General features: G+C 41.0%; 1 protein-coding gene across 2 annotated transcripts in view; it reads left to right on the top strand.

Annotated features, from left to right (window-relative positions):
• Positions 1–26,747, top strand: part of Trpc6 (transient receptor potential cation channel subfamily C member 6) — a 108,886-nt gene that overhangs the window by 39,209 nt on the left and 42,930 nt on the right. The gene's annotated exons all lie outside the window — the stretch shown is intronic.

Raw genomic sequence — 26,747 nt, 5'->3', positions numbered from 1 at the left:
ATACCGCTTTAAAAGGCTCACTCGGATTCATTTTGCTGTTTAGTTCTTTCCACAGTTATAATAAATGCACTAACACAAATGGTGTTAGGCATTGAGCGTTTTCATCTCCAGACAATCCTCTAAGACTTCTGCCTAAATCACTCGCAGCTTCATTTTGTTTCTAAGGCACAGGGTTTGACAAATAACTGGAAAGTGAGTGAAGAATACTATTTTTAATACTATATTAATTGTCTTGGAATACTATTCTTAATACTTTATTAATTGTCTGAGAATGTCAGACAGCATATTTTGAACATTTCCATCCCCCTGTCCCAATTCCTCTCAGAACCACTCTCTCTTCCCTATCCTCAAAATCAATCAATCAATCAATCAAACAAACAAACAAACAAACAAACAACTCATTTAGTCTAAACTCATTTAGTCCATTTGTGCTGCCCATGTAGTCGATGTGCAGCCATCTTTCAGTGTGATCTACCTACCAGTTGTTACATCTTTAAGGAAAACTGATTTTTGCTTCCTCAGAAGCTAGCCATGGCCCAAACTCCTTAACTAAGGAGGGACTTCAGACCCACCTCTTACCTCCACGCTGGGAATTTTTTCTGGCTTGAACGTGAGATTGTCTTATGCATTCTGTCAGAACTGCTGTGTGACTGACCTGCTGTGGCCAGAACAGTCTCGCACTTCTGGTCGTACGCTGTAAGATTTTCTTATTGGTGTATGTTGGATGTTGGACATGTCTTCATGTTCCTCCCATTTCCTGTTTTTCATCCTCTTGTTCATCCTAATCCCCTTTGTTCTTGTGGACAATTTCACTTCTATTTTCATTTAATATATACATGGATAAAATCTTGTGTGTCAAAAATCTAGGAAGCACTAATGAGATAGAACATGGGGTGCTCTTCTAAGAGTGCCATTTTTTTATGACCAAGAGTTTTCTATTATGTATAATATATATTTCTATCTAATTACTTTCTGTAATTCCTCTATAGTTGAACATCTACATTTTTACCATAACTTGGCTATTGTGTGAATACGTGTGAAAGAATTTCTGTTGTATGCTGCCTTAGGATTCTTCAGGTACTCCAGGAATGGGATAGCTGGGCTGTGTATCAGTTTGCATCAAGAAAACAATTTTATTTAAAAAGTATTGTAGGGGTTGGGGATTTAGCTCAGCGGTAGAACGCTTGCCTAGCGAGCGCAAGGCCCTGGGTTCGGTCCCCAGCTCCGAAAAAAAAGAGAAAAAAAAGTATTGTAACTATGCAAGAGCAAATTCATAAGATAATGACAAAGAACTACGTGATGGGGACCTTATAAATATTTCGCCCAGTCACCCTTCACAGAGAATGTATGAGAAACCGTATTCATGTTATTATGCAGGCGGTTAGTATTTTGGGAAACATGATATTGCTAGACCCAGTTTTGAAACTGAAGATCTTGTATAATGGTAGCATTGTTATAATGATGTGGTTTATTTACATTACAGCTAAGTGACTAACCAAGCAGACACACACAAGCCAATTTCTGAGTAACTTTGTGTTTATTTTGCTAATGAGAAAACTATCCCTTTAAGATCAATGCTTCTCACGTCAGCAGACATTATAGCTATGAAACTGTAACAGATATAGGACAGCAGACAGGATGACAGAGAGACATGCTTTGCCAAAGTTGTTACAGGAAGGAGTAGAGTTTTTTCATGGAATGACAATATACATTCTTGATTGTTTTCCATGGGCATAGAACATTTAGACATCTTTACTTTCCACTTTCCTGGACCAACTTCTCTTAAATGCTCAATGTCAGCACAGTAGGATATTTGGGTAGATATTGGATACAGTTTCAAAATCACTGCAGTGGTTTAGTCCTTGAAAATATTCTCTGTTGTGTTTCATTCAATAATAACTATCTGTGAAAAGAACTGTTATCTAACTTAAGGGGAAAATATGAGCCTTCCCTTCCTTCCTTCCCTTCCCTTCCCTTCCCTTCCCTTCCCTTCCCTTCCTTCCCTTCCCTTCCCTTCCCTTCCCTTCCCTTCCCTTCCTTCCCTTCCCTTCCTTCCCTTCCCTTCCCTTCCTTCCTTCCCTTTCCTTCTTTCCTCTGTGCTGAGCAATGATGTTTGCATCACAAAGTTAGACTCTCATGTTTATTGGAACGTATTTTGCTGGCTCCCTTTTTTTCTTTTAACTTTTACTACAATTGATTTTAAATGTTTTACAAGAAAGGCAAAGAACAGAAGGTTCTAGAAGTTGAAGACCTGCTCAGTGCATTCTGTAATGCATCTTGGAAATGATGCTGGACAGAGAACAGGGGAAGCTCCAAGGGAGGGATGCCATTAAAGAACATGGAGACTGAGGGCAAGCCAACTTCCAAATATCATTCCTCTATCAAGTACTTTATCAGATCCTCCTATTGCTCTGCAACTCTCCTTTCTTTCTACCCTGAAAAGAAAATTAAAAAAATCACAAGGAACAAAGAAAAAAAAGGGGGGGGTCTAAACAAATGAACAAACAAAATTCCACAAAATGAGTGGCATTTAGTTCTTATAAAATCACTTTCAGGGAGGAGAAAGTAATCCTAAATGTGGAAAAGAGTACAACTAGACAGGAACATGAATTATAAAGTAATTAAAAAGCATGCAGGTTTTAAACGCTTTAAATTATTTAAAGGGTTTAACATCCAGTTAAAAAGAGCAAAGTAACTTTTTTTTTTGTATTTTTTTTTTATTAACTTGAGTATTTCTTATGTACATTTGGCAAACATCCCTTCCTCCCCCTTCCTTATGGGTGTTCCCTCCCCACCCTCCCCCATTGCTGCCCTCCCCGACAGTCTAGTTCACTGGGGGTTCAGTCTAGCAGGACCCAGGGCTTCTCCTTCCACTGGTGCTCTTACTAGGATATTCATTGCTACCTATGAGGTCAGAGTCCAGGGTCAGTCCATGTATAGTCTTTAGGTAGTGGCTTAGTCCCTGGAAGCTCTGGTTGCTTGGCATTGTTGTACCTATGGAGTCTCAAGCCCCTTCAAGCTCTTCCAGTTCATTCTCTGATTCCTTCAACGGGGGTCCCGTTCTCAGTTCAGTGGTTTGCTGCTGGCATTCGCCTCTGTATTTGCTGTATTCTGGCTGTGTCTCTCAGGTTCGATCTACATCCGGCTCCTGTCGGTCTGCACTTCTTTGCTTCATCCATCTTGTCTAATTGGGTGGCTCTATATGTATGGGCCACATGTGGGGCAGGCTCTGAATGGGTGTTCCTTCAGTCTCTGTTTTAATCTTTGCCTCTCTCTTCCCTGCCAAGGGTATTCTTGTTCCCCTTTTAAAGAAGGAGTGAAGCCTTCACATTTTGATCATCCGTCTTGAGTTTCATTTGTTCTAGGCCACTAGGGTAATTCAAGCATTTGGGCTAATAGCCACTTATCAGTGAGTGCATACCATGTATGTCTTTCTGTGATTGGGTTAGCTCACTCAGAATGATATTTTCCAGTTCCAACCATTTGCCTACGAATTTCATAAAGTCGTTGTTTTTGATAGCTGAGTAATATTCCATTGTGTAGATGTACCACATTTTCTGTATCCATTCCTCTGTTGAAGGGCATCTGGGTTCTTTCCAGCTTCTGGCTATTATAAATAAGGCTGCGATGAACATAGTGGAGCACGTGTCTTTTTATATGTTGGGGCATCTTTTGGGTATATGCCCAAGAGAGGTATAGCTGGATCCTCAGGCAGTTCAATGTCCAATTTTCTGAGAAACCTCCAGACTGATTTCCAGAATGGTTGTACCAGTCTGCAACCCCACCAACAATGGAGGAGTGTTCCTCTTTCTCCGCATCCTCGCCAGCATTTGCTGTCACCTGAGTTTTTGATCTTAGCCATTCTCACTGGTGTGAGGTGAAATCTCAGGGTTGTTTTGATTTGCATTTCCCCTGATGACTAAAGATGTTGAACATTTCTTTAGGTGTTTCTCAGCCATCCGGCATGCCTCAGCTGTGAATTCTTTGTTTAGCTCTGAACCCCATTTTTTAATAGGGTTATTTGTCTCCCTGCGGTCTAACTTTTTGAGTTCTTTGTATATTTTGGATATAAGGCCTCTATCTGTTGTAGGATTGGTAAAGATCTTTTCCCAATCTGTTGGTTGCCGTTTTGTCCTGACCACAGTGTCCTTTGCCTTACAGAAGCTTTGTAGTTTTATGAGATCCCATTTGTCGATTCTTGATCTTAGAGCATAAGCCATTGGTGTTTTGTTCAGAAATTTTTTCCAGTGCCCATGTGTTCCAGATGCTTCCCTAGTTTTTCTTCTATTAGTTTGAGTGTGTCTGGTTTGATGTGGAGGTCCTTGATCCACTTGGACTTAAGCTTTGTACAGGGTGATAAGCATGGATCGATCTGCATTCTTCTACATGTTGACCTCCAGTTGAACCAGCACCATTTGCTGAAAATGCTATTTTTTTCCATTGGATGGATTTGGCTCCTTTGTCAAAAATCAAGTGACCATAGGTGTGTGGGTTCATTTCTGGGTCTTCAATTCTATTCCATTGGTCTATCTGTCTGTCTCTGTACCAATACCATGCAGTTTTTATCACAATTGCTCTGTAATACTGCTTGAGTTCAGGGATAGCGATTCCCCCCGAAGTCCTTTTATTGTTGAGCATAGTTTTAGCTATCCTGGGTTTTTTGTTATTCCAGATGAATTTGCAAATTGTTCTGTCTAACTCTTTGAAGAATTGGATTGGTATTTTGATGGGGATTGCATTGAATCTGTAGATCGCTTTTGGCAGAATGGCCATTTTTACTATATTAATCCTGCCAATCCATGAGCATGGGAGATCTTTCCACCTTCTGAGGTCTTCTTCAATTTCTTTCTTCAGAGTCTTGAAGTTCTTGTTGTACAAATCTTTTACTTGCTTGGTTAAAGTCACATCGAGGTACTTTATATTATTTGGGTCTATTATGAAGGGTGTCGTTTCCCTAATTTCTTTCTCGGCTTGTTTCTCTTTTGTGTAGAGGAAGGCTACTGATTTATTTGAGTTAATTTTATACCCAGCCACTTTGCTGAAGTTGTTTATCAGCTTTAGTAGTTCTCTGGTGGAACTTTTGGGATCACTTAAATATACTATCATATCATCTGCAAATAGTGATATTTTGACTTCTTCTTTTCCGATCTGTATCCCCTTGACCTCCTTTTGTTGTCTGATTGCTCTGGCTAGAACTTCAAGAACTATATTGAATAAGTAGGGAGAGAGTGGGCAGCCTTGTCTAGTCCCTGATTTTAGTGGGATTGCTTCAAGTTTCTCTCCATTTAGTTTAATGTTAGCCACTGGTTTGCTGTATATGGCTTTTACTATGTTTAGGTATGGGCCTTGGATTCCTATTCTTTCCAGGACTTTTATCATGAAGGGGTGTTGAATTTTGTCAAATGCTTTCTCAGCATCTAATGAAATGATCATGTGGTTTTGTTCTTTCAGTTTGTTTATATAATGGATCACGTTGATGGTTTTCCGTATATTAAACCATCCCTGCATGCCTGGGATGAAGCCTACTTGATCATGGTGGATGATTGTTTTGATGTGCTCTTGGATTGGTTTGCCAGAATTTTGTTGAGTATTTTTTGTCGATGTTCATAAGAGAAATTGGTCTGAAGTTCTCTTTCTTTGTTGGGTCTTTGTGTGGTTTAGGTATAAGAGTAATTGTGGCTTCATAGAAGGAGTTCGGTAGTGCTCCATCTGTTTCAATTTTGTGGAATAGTTTGGATAATATTGGTATGAGGTCTTCTATGAAGGTCTGATAGAATTCTGCACTAAACCCGTCTGGACCTGGGCTCTTTTTGGTTGGGAGACCTTTAATGACTGCTTCTATTTCCTTAGGAGTTATGGGGTTGTTTAACTGGTTTATCTGTTCCTGATTTAACTTCGGTACCTGGTATCTGTCTAGGAAATTGTCCATTTCCTGCAGATTTTCAAGTTTTGTTGAGTATAGGCTTTTATAGTAAGATCTGATGATATTTTGAATTTCCTCTGAATCTGTAGTTATGTCTCCCTTTTCATTTCTGATTTTGTTAATTTGGACACACTCTCTGTGTCCTCTCATTAGTCTGGCTAAGGGTTTATCTATCTTGTTGATTTTCTCAAAGAACCAACTTTTGGTTCTGTTGATTCTTTCTATGGTCCTTTTTGTTTCTACTTGGTTGATTTCGGCTCTGAGTTTGATTATTTCCTGCCTTCTACTCCTCCTGGGTGTATTTGCTTCTTTTTGTTCTAGAGCTTTTAGGTGTGCTGTCAAGCTGCTGACATATGCTCTTTCCTGTTTCTTTCTGCAGGCACTCAGCGCTATGAGTTTTCCTCTTAGCACAGCTTTCATCGTGTCCCATAAGTTTGGGTATGTTGTACCTTCATTTTCATTAAATTCTAAAAAGTTTTTAATTTCTTTCTTTATTTCTTCCTTGACCAGGTTATCATTGAGTAGAGCATTGTTCAATTTCCACGTATATGTGGGCATTCTTCCCTTATTGTTATTGAAGACCAGCTTTAGGCCATGGTGGTCCGATAGCACGCATGGGATTATTTCTATCTTTCTGTACCTGTTGAGGCCCGTTTTTTGACCAATTATATGGTCAATTTTGGAGAAAGTACCATGAGGAGCTGAGAAGAAGGTATATTCTTTTGCATTAGGGTAGAACGTTCTATAAATATCCGTTAAGTCCATTTGGCTCATGACTTCTCTTAGTCTGTCTACGTCTCTGTTTAATTTCTGTTTCCATGATCTGTCCATTGATGAGAGTGGGGTGTTGAAGTCTCCTACTATTATTGTGTGAGGTGCAATGTGTGTTTTGAGCTTTAGTAAGGTTTCTTTTACGTATGTAGGTGCCCTTGTATTTGGGGCATAGATATTTAGGATTGAGAGTTCATCTTGGTGGATTTTTTCCTTTGATAAATATAAAGTGTCCTTCCTTATCTTTTTTGATGACTTTTAGTTGAAAATTGACTTTATTTGATATTAGAATGGCTACTCCAGCTTGCTTCTTCCGACCATTTGCCTGGAAAGTTGTTTTCCAACCTTTCACTCTGAGGTAGTGTCTGTCTTTGTCTCTGAGGTGTGTTTCCTGTAGGCAGCAGAATGCAGGGTCCTCGTTGCGTATCCAGTTTGTTAATCTATGTCTTTTTATTGGGGAGTTGAGGCCATTGATGTTGAGAGATATTAAGGAATAGTGATTATTGCTTCCTGTTATATTCATACGTGGATGTGTTATGTTTGTGTGCTTTTCTTCTCTTTGTTTTTTGTTGCCAAAACGATTAGTTTCTTGCCTCTTCTTGGGTATAGCTTGCCTCCTTATGTTGGGCTTTACCATTTATTATCCTTTGTAGTGCTGGATTTGTAGAAAGATATTGTGTAAATTTGGTTTTGTCATGGAATATCTTGGTTTCTCCATCTATGTTAATTGAGAGTTTTGCAGGATACAGTAGCCTGGGCTGGCATTTGTGTTCTCTTAGGGTCTGTATGACATCAGTCCAGGATCTTCTGGCCTTCATAGTTTCTGGCTTAAAAGTCTGGTGTGATTCTGATAGGTCTGCCTTTTATATGTTACTTGACCTTTTTCCCTTACTGCTTTTAATATTCTTTCCTTATTTTGTGCGTTTGGTGTTTTGACTATTATGTGACGGGAGGTGTTTCTTTTCTGGTCCATCTATTTGGAGTTCTGTAGGCTTCTTGTATGCCTATGGGTATCTCTTTTTTTAGGTTAGGGAAGTTTTCTTCTATGATTTTGTTGAAGATATGTACTGGTCCTTTGAGCTGGGAGTCTTCACTCTCTTCTATACCTATTATCCTTAGGTTTGATCTTCTCATTGAGTCCTGGATTTCCTGTATGTTTTGGACCAGTAGCTTTTTCCGCTTTACATTATCTTTGACAGTTGAGTCAATGATTTCTATGGAATCTTCTGCTCCTGAGATTCTCTCTTCCATCTCTTGTATTCTGTTGGTAAAGCTTGTATCTACAGCTCCTTGTCTCTTCTTTTGGTTTTCTATATCCAGGGTTGTTTCCATGTGTTCTTTCTTGATTGCTTCTATTTCCATTTTTAATTCCTTCCACTGTTTGATTGTGTTTTCCTTTAATTCTTTCAGGGATTTTTGTGTCTCCTCTGTATGGGCTTCTACTTGTTTATTTATGTTTTCCTGGAATTCTTTCATGCATTTTTGCGATTCCTCTCTGTAGGCTTCTACTTGTTCTCTAAGGGAGTTCATCATGTCTTTCTTGAAGTTCTCCAGCATCATGATCAAATATGATTTTGAATCTAGATCTTGCTTTTCTGGTGTGTTTGGATATTCCATGTTTGTTTTGATGGGAGAATTGGGCTCGGCTGGTGCCATGTAGTCTTGGTTTCTGTTGCTTGGGTTCCTGCGCTTGCCTCTCGCCATCAAATTATCTCTAGTGTTACTTTGTTCTGCTATTTCTGACAGTGGCTAAACTGTCCTATAGGCCTGTGTGTCAGGAGTGCTGTAGACCTGTTTTCCTCTCTTTCAGTCAGTTATGGGGACAGAGTGTTCTGCTTTCGGGCGTGTAGTTTTTCCTTTCTACTGGTCTTCAGCTGTTCCTGTGGACCTGTGCCTTGAGTTCACCAGGCAGGTCACTTGCAGCAGAAAAGTTGGTCTTACCTGTGGCCCCGAGGCTCAAGTTCGCTGGGGGTTCTGCCACGGGCTCTCCGCAGTGGCAGCGAACAGGAAGATCTCGCAGCCTCTTCCGGGAGCCTCCGTGCACCAGGGTTCCAGATGGCCTCCGGTTTTTTTCTCTTGATTCAGGAATGAGACTGGAGACCAGTTATTGGCGGGACTGCAGGCCTGACGGCTTCTCTGCCGATCTAGCTCTCCCTCCCACGGGATTTGGGTGCAGAGAACTGTTTACCTGGTCTGTTTCCTTCAGGATCCGGCGGTGTCTCAGGCAGGGCTCCTGCTGCTCCTGGGCCCTCCCCCACAGGAACCCAGAGGCCTTGTACAGTTTCCTCTTGGGTCAGGGATGTGGGCAGGGGTGGGCAGTGTTGGTGGTCTCTTCCGCTCTGCAGCCTCAGGAGTGCCCACCCGACCAGGCAGTAAGGTATCTCTCCCACGGGTTCTGGGAGCAGAGAGCTGCTGCGGGCCGGGATCGCAAAGTAACTTTTTAAAACTGTCTTTACTTTTCACATTGTGAAAAGAAGGGAAAAAGACAGAGGTCTCTGTGCCCCCTGTTGACAGTCGACAATTTTGTGTCAGCTTGGCTGGGCCACAGGGTAACGCCTGTCAATTCGTATCTGTGAGGGAGTCTCCAGAAAAACAAACATTTTTACTGAGGAGTGAGGGTCTTCCCCGGTGTGAGCCCTCATCACCATCAGTCCACCTGTGGAGAGTCCAAGACAAGAAGGCACCTCGATACACACACTCATCTTCTTCCTTCTTGAGGCTCATGTCTTTTCACTCAGACGTGAATGATGCCACCATTCTCTCTGATCTACTACATGCAGGTGGTGGGCCTTCTCAGCCCACTTAACCTAAAGGCCTTTTCTGAACAATAAATCCCTTTGGTTCTGGATCTCTGGATCTTTCTGACAAGACAACCCAAAGATTAAAAGGTCTGCAAACGCACGGCCTGTGCAGCTCAGAGGTCCAAGTGCTTGAACTTTGCAGTGTGGGCAGAAGAGGGTGCCACTGAGCTGGGAATCTTACTCCATGCAGCTAGGCCAGGGGATCCCAAGTGCCCAGATCCCAAGTGCCTAGTCATCAAGCAAGCTGCCATTTTTCTCCTTACTCCAGTCAGTCTAATGAGCCTACAGTGACATCTCACAGGGGCTGTAGTTTGACTCTTAGAGGGTTGATATTTGTTATCCATATATGCTTCCACGAAAGATCTGTTAAATATATTCATTTTAAATTGAATTCTATGCCAGTGAGGTAGAAGGCAGAACACACAAAGCTGCCAGCCCAGCAGGTCTAAGGACCTGAGTTGTCCCTGCGACCTGCAGAGGGTGGAAGAAGAGAGCTGACCCTGAAAACTTGATTCTCCATCTCCACATGCATCTCCACTCACACACATCAGGCTCACACACGGTAAACTGAGAAAATTTAAACTGAATTCTTGATTTTATTGGGTTTTTCTTCACCCTCTTCCTATTTATGGCTCTGGAGATTGAACGTAGGGCCTTGAGGGTGGTAGACAAGCTCTCTCCCACTGAGCTATATCCATAGTGCCTGGCATTTTAATTGAAATCTTATCACATTATCTTATGTGTCTTTTACTAGATATGTTACATGCACATGTTTTCTCCCAGACCCTGGGTATCTTATCTAAAATTTCTTTCTAGTACACATTATTGAGTGTATAGGGTTAAAGTGATCTATAGTCTATTACACTTTCCAACATCTAGAGATTTTGTAATAATATTAACTCAATTTTTTTTCCCTGTTCTTTTTTTCGGAGCTGGGTTAACTCATTTTTGTAGTTTGTGTTTTTTCTTTTCTTTTCTTCTGGTGGTGGTTGTGTTGGTTTGTTTCTAATCATTTTGACAGAGATTTACAAGTGTCATCTACCTTTCTGAAGAACTCTGTTGACATTTTTCTACACTGAACCTGAACCTCATATTTCCTACATATTTCAATATTGATTGATTAGGCATCAAGTCATGTGACATGAGTATATCCGTCCATTCAGTGGAACTCAGCTAGAGCCCATTAGGTGTCAGATACATTCTGCACACTGGGAATGTATATTTGAGGGAGAGGACATCTTGCTTCAAAATTAGAAGACTAAAGAAAGAAAATAATTCCTTTCTTTTTTCTCCCTTTGAAATAGCATGAAATATTGGACTGATCTGTTTGCCTTGATGCCCTATAGCAAGGAAATAGTGTTTCCCGGACACAACTGGACTGATGGACGTCTGAGTTCTTGTGAAGTGGGGAAGTGGATACAAAGTTCCACCTGTAGCTGAGAAGCTATTTGCAATCCGTATCTGATGAGGAAGGGAAAGTTCTTTGCAAAGGAGTGACACTGGGTGTATCAACCACACTCCAGGGCAATCCATGCCCAGGAGCAGTTGGTCCATAGTGTATGTGTGTGTGTGTGTGTGTGTGTGTGTGTGTGTGTGTGTGTGTGTGTGTGTGTGTGTGTGTGTGTGTGTGTGTGTGTGTGTGTGTGTGTGTGTGTGTGTATGTGTGTGTGTGTGTGTGTGTGTGTGTGTGTGTGTGTGTGTGTGTATATGTGTGTATATGTGTGTATGTGTGCATATGTGTGTATGTGTATATATGCATGTGTGTGTATATGTGTGTATATGTGTGTATATGTGTGTGTGTGTGTGTGTGTGTGTGTGTGTGTGTGGTGTGTGTGTGTGTGTGTGTGTGTGTGCACACTTGTGTACTTTGTCTTGATATTTTGTCTTATTGATTTTTGGGGGGAGTTTTTTTGGTGGGAAGAGAGGAGGAGGAGGATGAGAAGGAAGAGAGAGAGAGAGAGAGAGAGAGAGAGAGAGAGAGAGAGAGAACAAAACCATGGGGGAGGAGTTCAGCTGGAGGAGGAGAAAATCTGATCAAACTACATTATATGAAAAAGTGTAAATAAAATTTTAAAACAAAAGAAAACAGATGACAGATGAACCAACCAAATAACCACACACACTCTCTCTCTCTCTCTCTCTCTCTCTCTCTCTCTCTCTCTCACACACACACACACACACACACACACACACACACACACACACACGCACCACTAGCTAACACTCTTGTGGTTTAAGTCACTACTCTGGCCTTAGCTATAGGTTGAGGAGTATGAACGCCAACAGCCTGTGGCCTAAAATAATTCTGCTTTTATCTGTCTGCAGTGTAAACAGAGGAGGAGGGATTGTATCAACTACAGGATTATCTGGAGAAAACATGGTGTTCAAATTTTATCTTTGCCACAGAAAATGCCTCTTAATATGACAAGAAATGAATTTACTTTAAAAAACCAATTAGTTTGCAATAGTGGAACCCGAAGCAAAATAAGCCAACAGTTCTGGGCTACAAGCATCCATTTCACATTGGACAAGTTGCGTTGTGCCCTAGGTTTCTCATGTGGAACATTCCCCCTTCTCATTAAAGTTTCTCCTCTAGGAAGATGCAAGACAGATATTTGACAAGGCTGAAAGAGACCACTTCCAAGTCAGACTGACACTTAAGTTTGTGATTCCCAAATGATTCTAACTCTATCTCTGGTGCGGGAGGGAGACCAACATCCTTGTTTGTTTGGTCAGTAAAGAAGTGACCTGGAAGTGCATCCAGTGCAGGTGAGTACTGGAGTGACTGACACCCCAGGACCAGCACCATCAATAAAGAATGACAGAGTTGAGTGTAGAGAGGAAACGGGAATCTTGTGTAGAGCTCTGTTTACAACTCACCAGCACAGCAGTGGGAGTTGTTTTAGTAGGAACTGAAGTTCAGTTTTGTCATAAAGAGAGTGAGATTATAATAACTTCCCTGTGGAAAGCTAGAGCTTTTGTCTTTGTTATGTCAGGTTTATGTTTATCTATTTATTTTTTTTACACATACCGTTCGAGTAGACCAACATTCGACTAGACAACTCGGTTTCCAATTCCTTCCAGATCTTTACCCCTTCATGTGCCCCTTAAAACTTCAGTCTATTTACGCCGCCAATCAATACAGCATTATACCCGTGGATCTAGGGCCATCTACAGGAACACAGGCACCTAACAGGGGCCATTGCCTGAAGAATAGTGACTGCCCCTAACCCAGCAGCCTTCAATTGCCAAAATTCCAGTGAGTCCATCCTCCAACCCCCATGATGCTCCACATTGTATTCCCTTGATGTTGAGTGAGTCTTCTGCAGGCAAACACAGCTACTGTGTGTTCATGAGTGCAATAATGTTGTGTCCAAAAGACACTGTTTTATACCAGACCTTTCCAACCTTTGGCTTCTGCGTGCAAGATGTAGTCAGCTGGTTTTGTCTTTGTGTTGTGCCAACTGATGTTGCTTTGCTGGCTCACCTGCCTGTGCTTTTCTTCCCACTTTACTTTAGAGAAGTCAGAACTTCATAGGTGGAGTCATCTCTCCAACTTCATTTTAAGTAGAAGTAAGTTGCAAATGGAAGAAGCTTTATTTCATCCTTAACAATGTAAGTGTCTGCTTTGTCACTGACTGGATGCATTAGGGTAGCTTTTGTCATGATTCAGTGTTTTCTTTTGCAGAACTGGTCTTAAAAACAATATAGGCAAGGGATTTAAGTGGTGGCTTATTGGGAAAGAACATTTTTCAGGTCTTGTGAGTACACAAGTTTGGTTCCCAGCACCCATAGTGAATAACTCCCAATTACCTGAAACTCTAGATTCAGGGGATCCAACACCCATTTCTGGCCTCCACAGCACCTACACATATGTGGGATACATTCACACATACTTGTTAAAAATATAAAACTTTAAAATAATACAGACAAAAGAGGTCATACGATAAAACAAAGAAACCTGTGGTTAGCACCTTTACTCTTAAAGACAACATGGAATTGCTGGAAGAGGGTGAACCTCTCTGAGATGTACTTTGACCTATGCATTTGAGACAGAGTGGAGAATAGTGGATGGGAGCCACAGGCCTTGCCAGCATCCCAGACAGCTCATGTTGCTCTGTTCAGCCTCATAGCTCCCAGGACTGGCTCACCATATGCTGCTGATTGACCCAGGAGCTCTGTGTTGGTTCTCAGGGAAGCTGGCTTGACACTGCTTGACACTGCATGTTAGGAAACTCCCTCCAAGTGTGCCACTGTGGTGGTATTCCTTCATTTTACTGTTTGTTTATATAGTTAAAAAATTATAAAATGAAGACGATTTTAACATAAAAACCAGATACTTCTTCCTTGTACTGATCAATGATGCAAGTGGTGGGGAGAGGAGCTAAACATTATCAAATCCATTATTTCTTTAAAAATTGTAGTTTCTTTAACCTATTTCTGTCACAAGGAAAAAATGCCAAAATATGACTGTCTGAAAATCTGAGTTTGCAATCTTACATCTCTACTTGCTGTTCATGAAGCCACCATCTTCATTAAATTTGGGTTCTGGAACAGCTGTAAGTGGAATTTTCCAAATTAACACACACACACACACACACACACATACACACACACACACATACACACACACACACACACACACAGAGAGAGAGAGAGAGAGAGAGAGAGAGAGCTCTGCTATCATGCCTGTCAGAAGAACATTTTTCTCTCATTTTGTAGAAAGCCAGACAGTCAACAAATAATAAAGCCAGAACCAAAATTCATGTCTGTTTCCTCTAGCATCTGTGCTTTCAGTTGTTGGAATTTGGAATGTGTGCTAAAGCCTGAGTGTAGAATGAGGAGATGAAAGGAAAGGATAAAACATATCTGGACCAACAGAGGAAATAAGTTAGTAAAGGGCTTGCTGTGTCCACTAGTCAGAATTCTATGGAGTAACAGAACTTATAGAATGACTCTCTCTCCCTCTCTCTGCCTCTGTGTGTGTGTGTGTGTGTGTGTGTGTGTGTGTGTAGAAGGGATTTATTACAATGACTTACAGGTTGCAGCCAAGCTAATCTAACAGTGGCTAGCTATAAATGGAAAATTCAAGAATCCAGTAGCTACTTAATCCTCAAGGCTGGATGGCTTCATAATGTTCAGTATATGCTGGAATCCCAAAGAAGTAGGCTCTAATGTAAGTGAAAGGATGGATTTGCTAGCAAGGTGAGGGCAAACAGGCAGAGAGCAGGAACTTCCATATTCCATGTCCTTATATAGGCTTCCAGCAGAAGGTATGGTCCAGATTAGAGGTGGGTTTTCCCATCTCCGGATTAAAGGTGAGTCTTCCTGCCTCAAGATCCAGAACAAATGTATGTCCTTCCCTGGCTCAAAAGATCTGGATTAGAAATAGAAATGGATCTTCCTACCTCAGATTAAACAAAAATTTCTTACAGTTGTGCCCTTCGTTTTTGGGGTTTTAGTTAATTACAGATATAGTCAAGTTGACAACCAAGAATAGCCATCACATTAAGCAACTATGAGGATCTCTGTTCAGTTCTACAGCTCCCATATAAAAGGAAGGTATGACATCTAGAGGCTAGATAGAGGAAGAGCCCAGAGGCTCGTGGACCAGCCAGACTAGAAGACTAGGAATTTCTAGATCAGTGAGATCACATTTTTTCCAAAGAATCAGGTGAAGTGATTGGACAAGGCAGATGACATGAACATCTAGCCTCCATAGTGCCCGTTGGCAAACAAAGCACAATAGCCAGGCAATTATCTACCCTCCACGCTGTTAGGATCTACCTTTCTATCATTAGCCCAAGTTATCACTTACTATGTTTCATCTGGACTGCCTTAGCTACAATTGGCTAGTCCACGTGGTCACATTTCTTTTTATGGCTCTGCTAACCTATGGTGGCTCTCCTTTCTCCTCTCCTGCAAATTCTACTGTCTCATTTCGGTTTCTCTTCCTGTTCTCTCTCCTTCCTCTAAGCCTAACCCAACCTATTCCCTCCTCACTCCCCACACTCTCAACTCGTAGCAGTTGGCATCTTCATTTACCAATAACAATCAATTGGCGCTGATTCACTTAGTGTTTTAAGTCCAACTCTCTCACCTTTGGAACAAACAGCCTTGGGGGTCCAAATTAGCATTAAAATACAAGCAGCATTAGACCAACCCACTGCACATAGCCTCCAGATATGTGCTTACAAATGCACACGTGCGGCATGTGAACACACACATACACATAATGCCTGAGTCTTACATCATGAAACTCAAATCCTTAAAGGACAATCTTGAGCTGTCAGAGTGCCCTAAACAGTCCAATTTTTACCTTAAAATGCAAACCCTAAATGCTAAACAGATGCTCAGCACTGGGCCCCAGGTCCCAGACCTCCGGTTAAACAGAGCCAGCAACCAGACATTTCCATGCAAGGGAACTTGAGTTCTTGGAATGAAGGTAAAGTTTCTGTGTGCTGACTCAGAGCAGGCTCTTCTGTTTGTTTGTTGTTGTTGTTCTAGTGATCCCTCCTCTCTGATAGTTTTCCCTTTTCCTTAGGTTCAGAGGCATTTGATCTGAGGAGGGTTAACCCTGATCCACAGACTGGTTTCAAAACTGCCTACTACTAGATTGCATAGTACATCGGCCCAGCATGAGAACATCCACATTTGATCTCCTGTTCTATTTTCTCTATTCTACCTCATCCCCTCATGCAATATTTCCCATGTGCCAAGCACAGAAACTTGAACATTCTGGTGTCGCCATCTGGCAAATAGTGCAACACTTACACTAACAAGATATCTTGTGGAGTAAGTCAAAGCCACTTTGACACTCGACTCATATACTTCTAGAAGGAAATAAGTGACTTATGCAAGTTGTCTTCTGATATCCACATGTGTGCTGTGGCACATGCACATAGTACACATGGACACATACGTACCCCCTCTCCACACATGTAACATAAAAGGAAAAACACTTAGACTGTTGAATGATTGAATCAATGCAATTGGTTACTCCCATCTAAAATCATACCTGATCCATGAAGAAAGATGTTCTGAGATTTTGGGTTCAATACCTGAGGTCAGTGCACTGACTTGAGTTTAGCATTCTCAATCTCTGTAGCTGTATTTGCTGATACATGCAGCCTCCTATAACTTAGAGCTTCAGCAACGGATTCTTGGATCTAGCCCTGGGGGTGGAAGTTAAGAGTGTAAGAAATGGTTCTGGAATCTCAAGAAAATGACCACACAATTCAAACTGTTTAAGATTAAAACAATATTACTTCAGAAAGGTACATAGCCACATTGAGTGAGGCGAGAAGCACCCGTGTGTGCAGTGTGTGTGTGTACAGTGTGTGTGGGCAGTGTGTGTGCACATGTGGAAATTCTGCTATGTTCTTATTCCTAATGCAAAGGGATCCCGTTCTTCATTCTGAGTGATTAGAGCTTCAGCTCACATTCTTGCAAATGGGCTAGTTTGAAATAATGCAGCCGAGAAGCTGAGTGCATTTTTTCTAGCAGAGTATATAAGTTCAGCATATATTTTGACTTTAAGAAGTGATGGCTGTTCAGGAATCAGAGTTCCTGCCACGGGCTTTTCTAGTTTTCTTTTCCTTCTTTTTTACTGGATAGTTTATGTATTTACATTTCAAACGTTGTTATTCCTTTTCCCAGTTTCCCCTCTCCCATCCCCCTCCCACTTCTTCTATGAGGATGCTCCCCCTCACATCCACTCCCACCTCACCTCCCTGGCATTCCCCTACACTGGAGAAACAAGCCTTCACAGGACCAAGAGCCTCTCTTCCTATCCATGCCAGACAATGTCATCCACTGCTACATATACTGCTGGACTCATGGGTCCCCCATGTGTACTCTTTGGTTGGTGGTTTAGGCCCTGAGAGCTCCAGTTTTCTTTTTTAAGTTTTGTCTTCTTTAACTCTTTGATGAAAAAGACAGTATCCTTCGTTTACATGGCCCACAGGAGTAAACTCCAGATATGTCATTCACACTAGTTTCTGGGAGCCAGCATCATCAGTATAGGCTCTTTACATCTGTCTGTGACAAATCTGAGACTCTGAGGCTGTCTTTCTCAGCTTTAGAATCTGAATTGTTCACTCAAAGCCCAAATTTCATTAGAAACTTTCTTATTAAAAAAAAAAAAGCTAACAGACTTGCCTGAACTTGAATATGAGTGTCTTTCCTGGCAAAGCTTAGAGATGTACGAACCAATAACCATCTAGTAAAGGTTCCCCTGGCATCCTCTCTATACATGTTTCTACCAGCGATGACTGAAGGAGTTCACCAGGGCAAAGTTAAGCTCACCATGGGTCTTGGACTGAGTGTTTTTGGCTTGGTCCAGCCTTGCACTTGGTCCAACGTTTGGGGGCCATCATTGCAGATATGCACAGATTACATTGGGCTCATTTGTCTCCTGACACTGGCCAGGATTCAGCATATGGGAAGAAATGTGGGTTGCAGAGGACAGGAAAGTGAGATCCTGGTCCCTGACTCATTCCTCAAAGGGCAGCACGTCTGTTAAATTGTTCTCTTACAATGACTTTGTTTTACTTCTGATAAATTTAAAAAATATTTATTCTGTCTCTCCCTCTCCCCATCTCTTTGTGTGTGCATGTGCTTGTGTGTGTGTTTGTTGATGTGTGTCTGTGTATTTGTCTCTGCATACCACGAACATGTGCAGGTTTCCGTAGAATCAAATTCCCTGACCAGAGTCACAGGCCATCCAGCATGGGTGACGGGCACTGCTTTTCTGCTCTTTGTTAGAGCAGTGAGTACTCTTATTTCTATGCCATCTCTGCATTCCACACTTCTGATGACTGACCATCTTCTTATATCACTTTATATTTGCACCTTAGCTGTCCTGCTGTGGGCATTGCATGGTATTGTGCTAAACCCCCTTTGTTAACTCCACTTTAACCAGTATAAATACTCTCATTTCCTGTCCTAGCATCTGCCTTCTATAGAGGTTACTTGTGGAATGGGAAAGGTTCTGTAACAAATACACAGGACCAGGGAGTTGTTGATAATAGAAGCAAAGGGTTTAAACTTCTTCCTTTGACATAATTGGGGTCTATGTAGGTTTCTGTCTGTAAGCAGGTGAGGGCAGATGAAAGACAAGGCTAGAGCCTATGATTGGATAGTAGAAAAGGAGGGTGGATTGAGAGTTTTTAAGAGGTGGGAAAGATTAGAAGGGAGCAGGAAGGAAGATGGAGGAAGAGAAGGATGACCCAGACCTCAGCTAGCTATGAATGTCATGTAAGGAATGGATTATTACACAGCAACTTGTCCAATTGAAATGGGCAGCTTTATCAATATCAATTGATAAAGTTCTTTGGGCATTTTGTGGGTTGAGAATTTACTGATGTAAATCTGATTGATAAATTACAAGCCTCTAGCATTTCGATTTTACTGGGTTACAGGGATTTGTGACAGCTAACCGTGAGATGAGCGGTCACTGCATGGGGCCAGTCATGGAGGCAGCAAGACTACTGCTGAGGCCAGAGAGTAGTGTGGGATTGTGCATCCTTTTTTATTATTTAACCCAACAGGTCTATTTTTGCTTACGTTATATACAAAAATTTAATAGTCTTAAAAACACTCAACAAACAAAAAAAGGTAAAATTGAATGCCTGTCCCCAGAACTCTCCCAAAGATTATTTCAAAGAAAGAAGCCATGACAATGAAATCAACCAAAACGACAGAGCAGGAATGCATATCCGGTGCAGTTCTGCTCTAAAAGCCACGCTCTATAACTTCCAGGAGTTGCCTGTCTTCTTCGCCTTATAGTTTGGGATCTCACTGATTCAAACAAGATAATAATTGATGATTAAAACCAAAACATGCAATCCACAGTTTGTTCCACAAGCAAGATCTTTTTCTTCAGCCACATAACTGCTCTCTCTGAGTGACAAGTACCTCCTGCTCCATTTTTTCCAGGGATTGCAAGACAGGCAGTGATGGAGTGTGACTGATCAAGAGGAAGTTTAGGTTGATGAGGTGAAATAAGTTCACAGAAAAACCAAAGCCAGTTGAATGAAAGCAGAATAAAAAAACAAAAAACAAAAAACAAAAAACAAAAAACAAAAAACAAACAAACAAAAAAAAACGCTACCTAGAAAACTATCTGGAGTTCAGCCAGGTCTGGCGACGCATTGTGAAAAGGGGTGGCCACAGACTTTGTGCAGTGTCAAGTCAGGCAGGAAGGGCAGAGCTCCTGGGAGGCTATTAGTTCTATCTTTAAGGGTGGAATGATCTCAATGCATTTAAGACACACCTTTCAGTGTCTGTGACTCCCAGTTGAGGCTGTTGTTTATTGAAGGGTATGAAATGTTATGTTTGCACAGCAAGCTACACTGTGGCTTAGGCTGTTTTGTCTTTCTTTGCTGGAGCACTGCACATTGTGACTTTTGACTGTGGGGTTAAAGCAGAGTGCGAAGGCTGTGAAGTTGATTCCCTTGACAGACACGAGTCACTCATTTGCCTGTGGGTACTGAGCTCTCACAGAACACTCTCCTGAGAGTGTGAACTCAGTGCTGAATAAAGCCAAGTAGTTCTGCTCCCGAGGGATCAAGACACATCCCACTAATATTTATTGCTTCCTCAACCCCAGAGAAGGGCCTGGAATATGTAGAGAGAAATTAAATAGACAGGGTCAAAACAGACTTAATATTATGTAATTATAATAAAATGACTTCTATCATTCATCATCAATTAATTACTTATATTGATCAACGGTCTCTAACTAACCATGTCTGGTTCTTCTAGGGAATTATTGTACATGTGACAAAATATAGATCTCCAAGTCTTTTATTTCCATTACCAAGGCTGAATCCATAAAGCCCACTTTTGTAATCCCTAACATTAACTGAGGTAAACAGATTTGTGCTTGAGTTGTCATATTTACCAGAATTTTACAAAACAAAACAAAACAAAACACCAAACAAAAACAAAACACCAAACATGAAACAAAAAACCAAAATAACAATAGCAGCAAATGCAAGCTAAGCAAGGCACTTATCTCGAGGCTCACTTTGTACAGGAGCTCTTTCGTTTGATAAAAGCACACCATCTTGGAACAGGAAGTAGAGAAAATTGCTGTACATGCTCTGGCCCCAGCACATAGTCACTCTGCTCAGCCGCTAATTCGTGTTGCTGGCTTTGGCAAGTGAGATGGAGTATTCCACCGTTCGCTATCTGGGGCAACAGGCACTATTTGGTCAGAGACAAGAATCAGGGAAATGAGGTATGTAAAAACCTGCTTTTCATGACCTACTTGATTGCTGAGCGTCTTGTGAGTAAGTGGTTAATTTGAATTATTTCCTAGAACAGTTATTTATATATTGTAATGAAGCAAAATGTAAAAACATGGAGATAAAATATAGATTATTAAACTTTTAACCATTCTAAATGTAACTGAATAGAAAGGAAAATTTTGTGTGTGTGTGTGTGTGTGTGTGTGTGTGTGTGTGTGTGTGTGTGTGTGTGTGTGTGTACATCTTTAAAACAAAGAGATGATTTTGCAAAATTACCTTGTGGTTAAAATGAAAATACCTCTTGTTGACCCAGTGTTAGGGATTTGTTCTTTACAATAGGTGTTTGTTCCAGGCTGTGTTTTCTATTAGGATCCAGTTCCATATGACAGCTTTATAAAACTCACTTTCAGAGAGGTAATATGGACTATTAACATTTCATCTATTTCCTGGAAGGGTTGAGCTGTTTCTTATTTTAAAAGTTACTTTATCTACTTTGTATTTACAGTTGAAAGTCAGGAATCAAGCAACTCATGACTGAAAGCTAAACACAAAGCCAAACCAAACCAAAGACCAGACCCTCCCGTCGCTTTCTTACTCTGTGCCTTAGAGTGAGCAGGGGCAGACAGAAGCCAGGTGTCTACCAGCCCGGGAGCAGCATCTCACTACGGCATGCTGGGGAACTAACCGGTCCACGCATGTATTTATTGTTCTTATACGGCAGTAGACCATGCACATGTTTCTTCATGGAAACAGCATAAAAGACAAAATAGAAAGCCAGATTATTTAAATGAAAATGTGCCTGAAATTAACGTCACTGTATTTCACATATATTTGTGGCAGAGACATTAGGAGAGGACAGAGCAGCTTCTCCCTTGAATACACAGCGTTCTTTTCCCACGGGAATGTTTTTCTTCAAGAGGGAAGCTCGAGTGTGAAAAGCAGAGGTGAGAGGGAAAGAGAGTTTGTCCAGGATTAGTGGCTTGTCAAACTAGAACATGACATTTTTTCAAAGGAATATTAAGATAATACATTTTTATTTTTAAGTTTTAGAATAAGTGTGTCACTGCAAAGGGAATATAAGTTCAACCCAAACGTAAATGTGGATTGCATGCACATACAGCTGTGGGGACCAAGTCAAAACAGTGCTCTGTTGATAAAGTTATGGATTAGATCTTTTCTGTCTGTAGAAAAGGACAAGCTGCTTGTGTCAGTCATCATCGGATTCTGGGCTTTGCTAGGATCCTTTACTTGAATGATAAGTAGCAAATGGTGAAGTCCAAATGTCCTTGCTCTTTTAAGTGCCTATTCATGAGGATGTAAACAAATGTGATCTGAATTTAAGTGCTTTCCAATTCTTAACTTTAACAGACTTCCAGGGTAATACTTGGAGACAAGCTAGCATAGTTGTTGGTTCCCATTTTAATGAGTTTCAAAGAGCATCTATGAGGGCTAGAGAGGTGACTCAGTGGTTAAGAGCACTTGCTGCTCTTCCAGAGGATCCTAGTTCAGTGCCAGCCACACATTAGGTGGTTCACAGGCACCTGTAACTCCAGCCCCGGGTGGTCCACTTCCTTCTCTGACCTGTAGGATACCCTTACTCATGCAGCATGCGCACAGGCAGATATATGCACATTAGTAAGATTAGATAACTACTTAAAAATGAACAAAAGAAGCATGCTTCTTGATGTTTCGGTACTTTGTACTATTTTATGCCTTTTTCCCATCATTGTTGTTATCACCACCATCGTCATCATTATTTGTTTCATGGGGGCTTTCCTTACCAGCTTTCCCTTCCAGATGCTTCCATCTCATCCTTTTAAATTCCAAGATCCTAGCTCATTTCATCATCATCATCATCATCATCATCATCGTCATCATCATCATCACCACCACCATCACCATCACCACCACCATCACCATCATCATCATCATCATCGTCTTTTTCAAACTATCCTGCATCTTCAGCTGAAAGCTCTTCCTTTCCTCATCGTTCAATGTTCTTGTCTACAACAGAAATCACAAAATATGGTATATGTAGGACACATGACGTGAAAGCCCAAATTGATTATTAGAAAAAGGCAGGGAGGGCAGAGGGAGGGCTAAGAATTTCATGGGGAAGTTGATGGATGGCTGTTCTTCTAACACCTCGGTGACTCCCTGTCTGCTGCCTCGTCCATCTTGTCAACTTAGAAATAATGCCTCTCCCAGAAACTTCTGTCCTACTCAGGAAACCTGCTTTGCTAAACCAACATCAGTCTAGTTCTCCCAGGAAGAGGTGGAACTCTCTTAGAACTGCTTTGCAGAACAGGAAAGCTAATCTACTGCGGACCATGGCCTATGTGGTCTAACGCTGGTGTGACACGAAGAGACCAAAGCAAACATATGGAAGCCAGCAACTGCGGGCAAATCCTTTGCACTACAGTCTGCACAGCCTGTATTCTTACTATCCCAGAAGGATATACAAGGATAGTGAAAAGGGATTAAGAAAAATATTCGGGCCATGTGATGGCAGAAAGGCCCTTGCCACTCAAGCCTGAAGGTCCTAGCTAGGTTCCTAGTGGAAAGAGAGAAAACACTCCTGAAAATTGTTCCCTGATCTCTACACAGGCAATCACCCACATCACACCACAGTACTACAGTAGTAGTAGTAGTAGTAGTAGTAGTAGTAGTAGTAGTAGTAGTTATAGTAATAATATATAACAGTAATTATAAATGATAATCTATAATTATAAACTATAATGGAATTTATTCATATTATATAAAGGAGCCTATTTTATTATAGTATATTTATAACAAATAATAAAAGAAAAAGAAAATATGATAATAAAAAATCATGAAAGAAAACATTTGAAAAAGATCTTAAAAATTAAAGATGTAGTGGCAGAAAGAAAAACACATTAGTTACACCACAGGATAAAATTGAAAAACTTCTCCCAGAATATGATAGACACAGATGAATAATTGGAAATGAGAGAAATAAGTAATAAACTTAAAGAACAATTATGAAATTCCAACTTCCCAGTCCAGGAAGTAAAACATAGAAGGCTATAGTAGGCGATAAGACTGTCTAAGACATGAGGCAGAAATGGTCTCAGAGTTGTCGACGAGAAAGAGCTCCCTGCACAGATACATCACTCAATCTTAGAAGACTAGAGACAAAGATGTGACCCTACATTCAAAGCCTATTATGCTTTTTAGCAGTTGCTTCAGAACTAGAATCTACCAGAGTCCAAGCTTCCGGATTTCTGGCAACCCAGAGCTCCTCATCCAGCCACACTCTCGGTTACACTTGGTGATGGGATTAAGTCATTTTAGACATGGCTCATCCACAAAACATTTGCTTCCATTTACCTGTGAATTTCATAATTTCATTTTTATCAACAGCTGGATAACAAATATTCAATCATGTAAATGTGCCACATTTTAAAAATCATTTTAAAAATATTTTCTGAAATAATATAATCACATTATTCTCTCCTTCCACTTTCTCTTCAACCCACCTCATGTACCCCTTTGCTTCTTTTTAAAAGAAATTTATTGCCACACACACACACACACACACACACACACACACAAATACATACATATTACTAAATACAGAAATATAACTTTCTCAGTCTGTGTAATGTCACCTAAATGTATGTTATCTCAGGGCTGATCATATGGTATTTGTCCTATCACTGTTCTATTGTTGTAAAGAGACACCATGATCAAGGCAACTCTTATAAAGGAGAGCATTTAACTGGGGACTTGCTTACAGCTTCAGAGGTTTAGTCCATCATCTTCATGGTGGGAGAAAGGAACAGACAAGAATGCATGGTACTTGAGAAGAAGCCGGGAGCTGCATCAGGCAACATGCAGTGGGTGGGGGGAAGAAAGAAGGAGAGGAGAGACTAGGTCTGGTGACATAGGCTTTTAAAACCTCAAAGCTTATTCCCAGTGCCTACTTAAACAAGGACACACCTACTCTAACATAGCCACACCTCCTAATCCTTCCCAAACAATTTATCAGCTGGGGACTAATTATACAAACACATGAGCCCATGGGGAACATTTTCCTTTAAAGCAACAGATGATCGGATATGCACAGGAAGAGCCTTTCTCCTGCTCTTAGCCATAGTTCTTTGTCTAGAGTTGAGGCCAAACGCAGGAGCTATCCCATTTCCATGTTAATATGCCTGTTGGTGTCTTACATGTTAGGGCTTTTTTTAGGCAGCCATGCTGATGAAACCCCATGGGTATGGCCTCTCTGACATGTCTGGGAAACACAATCTCACAACAGACTTCCTGTTTCTTTGGCTCCTACAATTTTCCTTATTCCTCTCCCACAACAATGCTTAGCTACTCATCATTTGATAGACATCGAGGCTACTTCCATTTCCTAGTTACTAAGTATGATACCAATGGACATGGATGAGCTAGTGTCTCTGCAGTAGGATATGATGGATGAAAATGAAAGTTCATGTGAGCTGGCAGTGCACTGTACAAATTCCTTGAACTAAAACCTTGGGGTTGATGAAGTTTCACTAAATTTCTTTTGATGGTGGGCATCACTCCTACAGACAACAGATGCATTCCAGAAAGGGAGGGCATTAGGTTTTCTAGACCTGGGTACATTCAGGAAAGGTGGCTTGTGATATGTATCAATCCATTGGTACTCTTCTTATACTGGAGGGTCTGTTGCGGGATTTAGAGAAGGCCTTGCACATTTATAACAAGGACTCATTTGTCATCTCTATTTCCTTCATTTAAGCTCCTCCCTTAAAGAGGCCTGTCCTATTCCTCTTTGGGTTTCCTGTAGGCAATAGTTATTACCATCTTATTAGATTGGAACATTTCAATTGAACAAGAGCCCTCTGTCCTCAAGAAAATCTTCTGACACTAAGTTTTGTATCTATGAAGGACAGATTTCTTTTTATAGCATTTTGATCAGGACAAAGATTGCTTTAGCTTCTTATTATATAGGTTAAAGAGCTCAGCGGAGGCCAGCAGCATCTCAGCCACAGTCTCCCCACCATGATGACTTCTTTTTTTTTTTTACTGAATTCTTGATCACGACTTCTTCAAGTTTGCAGCAATTTTGCAAGTTGGCTGAGTCAAAGGCTTGATTGTCCCAGCTAGTAAAGTTCTCCCTCAGCACATAAATGATTCCTCTGCCAAAAAAGCTCCCATCTACTCTCACTTCAAGCCCCAGCTCTCAAATGCACATCCATCTAACTAGTCATTCTTCCATTTCTGACACATTTCCTCCCAGCAGTCAGGCTAGAAGGCCATGTTGTAGACTCATGACAACAGTGAAGCAGCCAGTAATGGGGAAGTGTGCTGACTTCTGCTTTTAGATGATAAGATTTAAAGCAATAAATAGTACATTTTTCAGTCTTAATTTCCCTGGAATAATGTATATAGGAATGACTCTAAACACTAAAGACTTGGGTAAATTTACTATTCTGTTTGCCAGTTAAGAATGCTTTCATGTTCTTTTTTTCTAGTTTCATTCTTGTTGATATCACAAACACCTTAACACAAAAAACTTAGAAAAATTAGCCTATTTGGCTTTTGATTCCTGGTTACAGTCTATCACTGGAGGGAAGTCACAGGGGCAGGAGTGTGGGACAGCAGGTCACATTATAGCCATAGACCAGAGCAGAGAGGAGCAAATGTGCCCAGGATACCTCCTTGCTTACTACTGTGCTAGCTCTCTTGACCCTTCCACAACCCAGAGTTCTAATACAGGGAATGGTGCTACCCACAGTGAACTGAGTCAATATTCAACCAGGAAAATCCCTTACGAGTATCATACAGGCCAATTAGATGTAGATAATACTTCATTAAGATGCTTACCAGGTGACTGTATATTGTGGCAAGTTGACATTTAAAACTAACCATCACAGACCAATAGCCTTCCTAAGTTTTTACCATTTTTAGTTCAGAAATACTCACCAATGTCTCTCAGTGAGTGACACAAGACAAAGGAAGGCAGTCACCAGGGTCTCTACC

This window comes from Rattus rattus, chromosome 8, assembly GCF_011064425.1.
Source record: "Rattus rattus isolate New Zealand chromosome 8, Rrattus_CSIRO_v1, whole genome shotgun sequence".
NCBI classification, from domain to species: domain Eukaryota; kingdom Metazoa; phylum Chordata; class Mammalia; order Rodentia; family Muridae; genus Rattus; species Rattus rattus.
The sequence above is the reverse complement of the archived record's forward strand: the minus strand, read 5'-3'. Positions and strand labels throughout refer to the sequence as shown.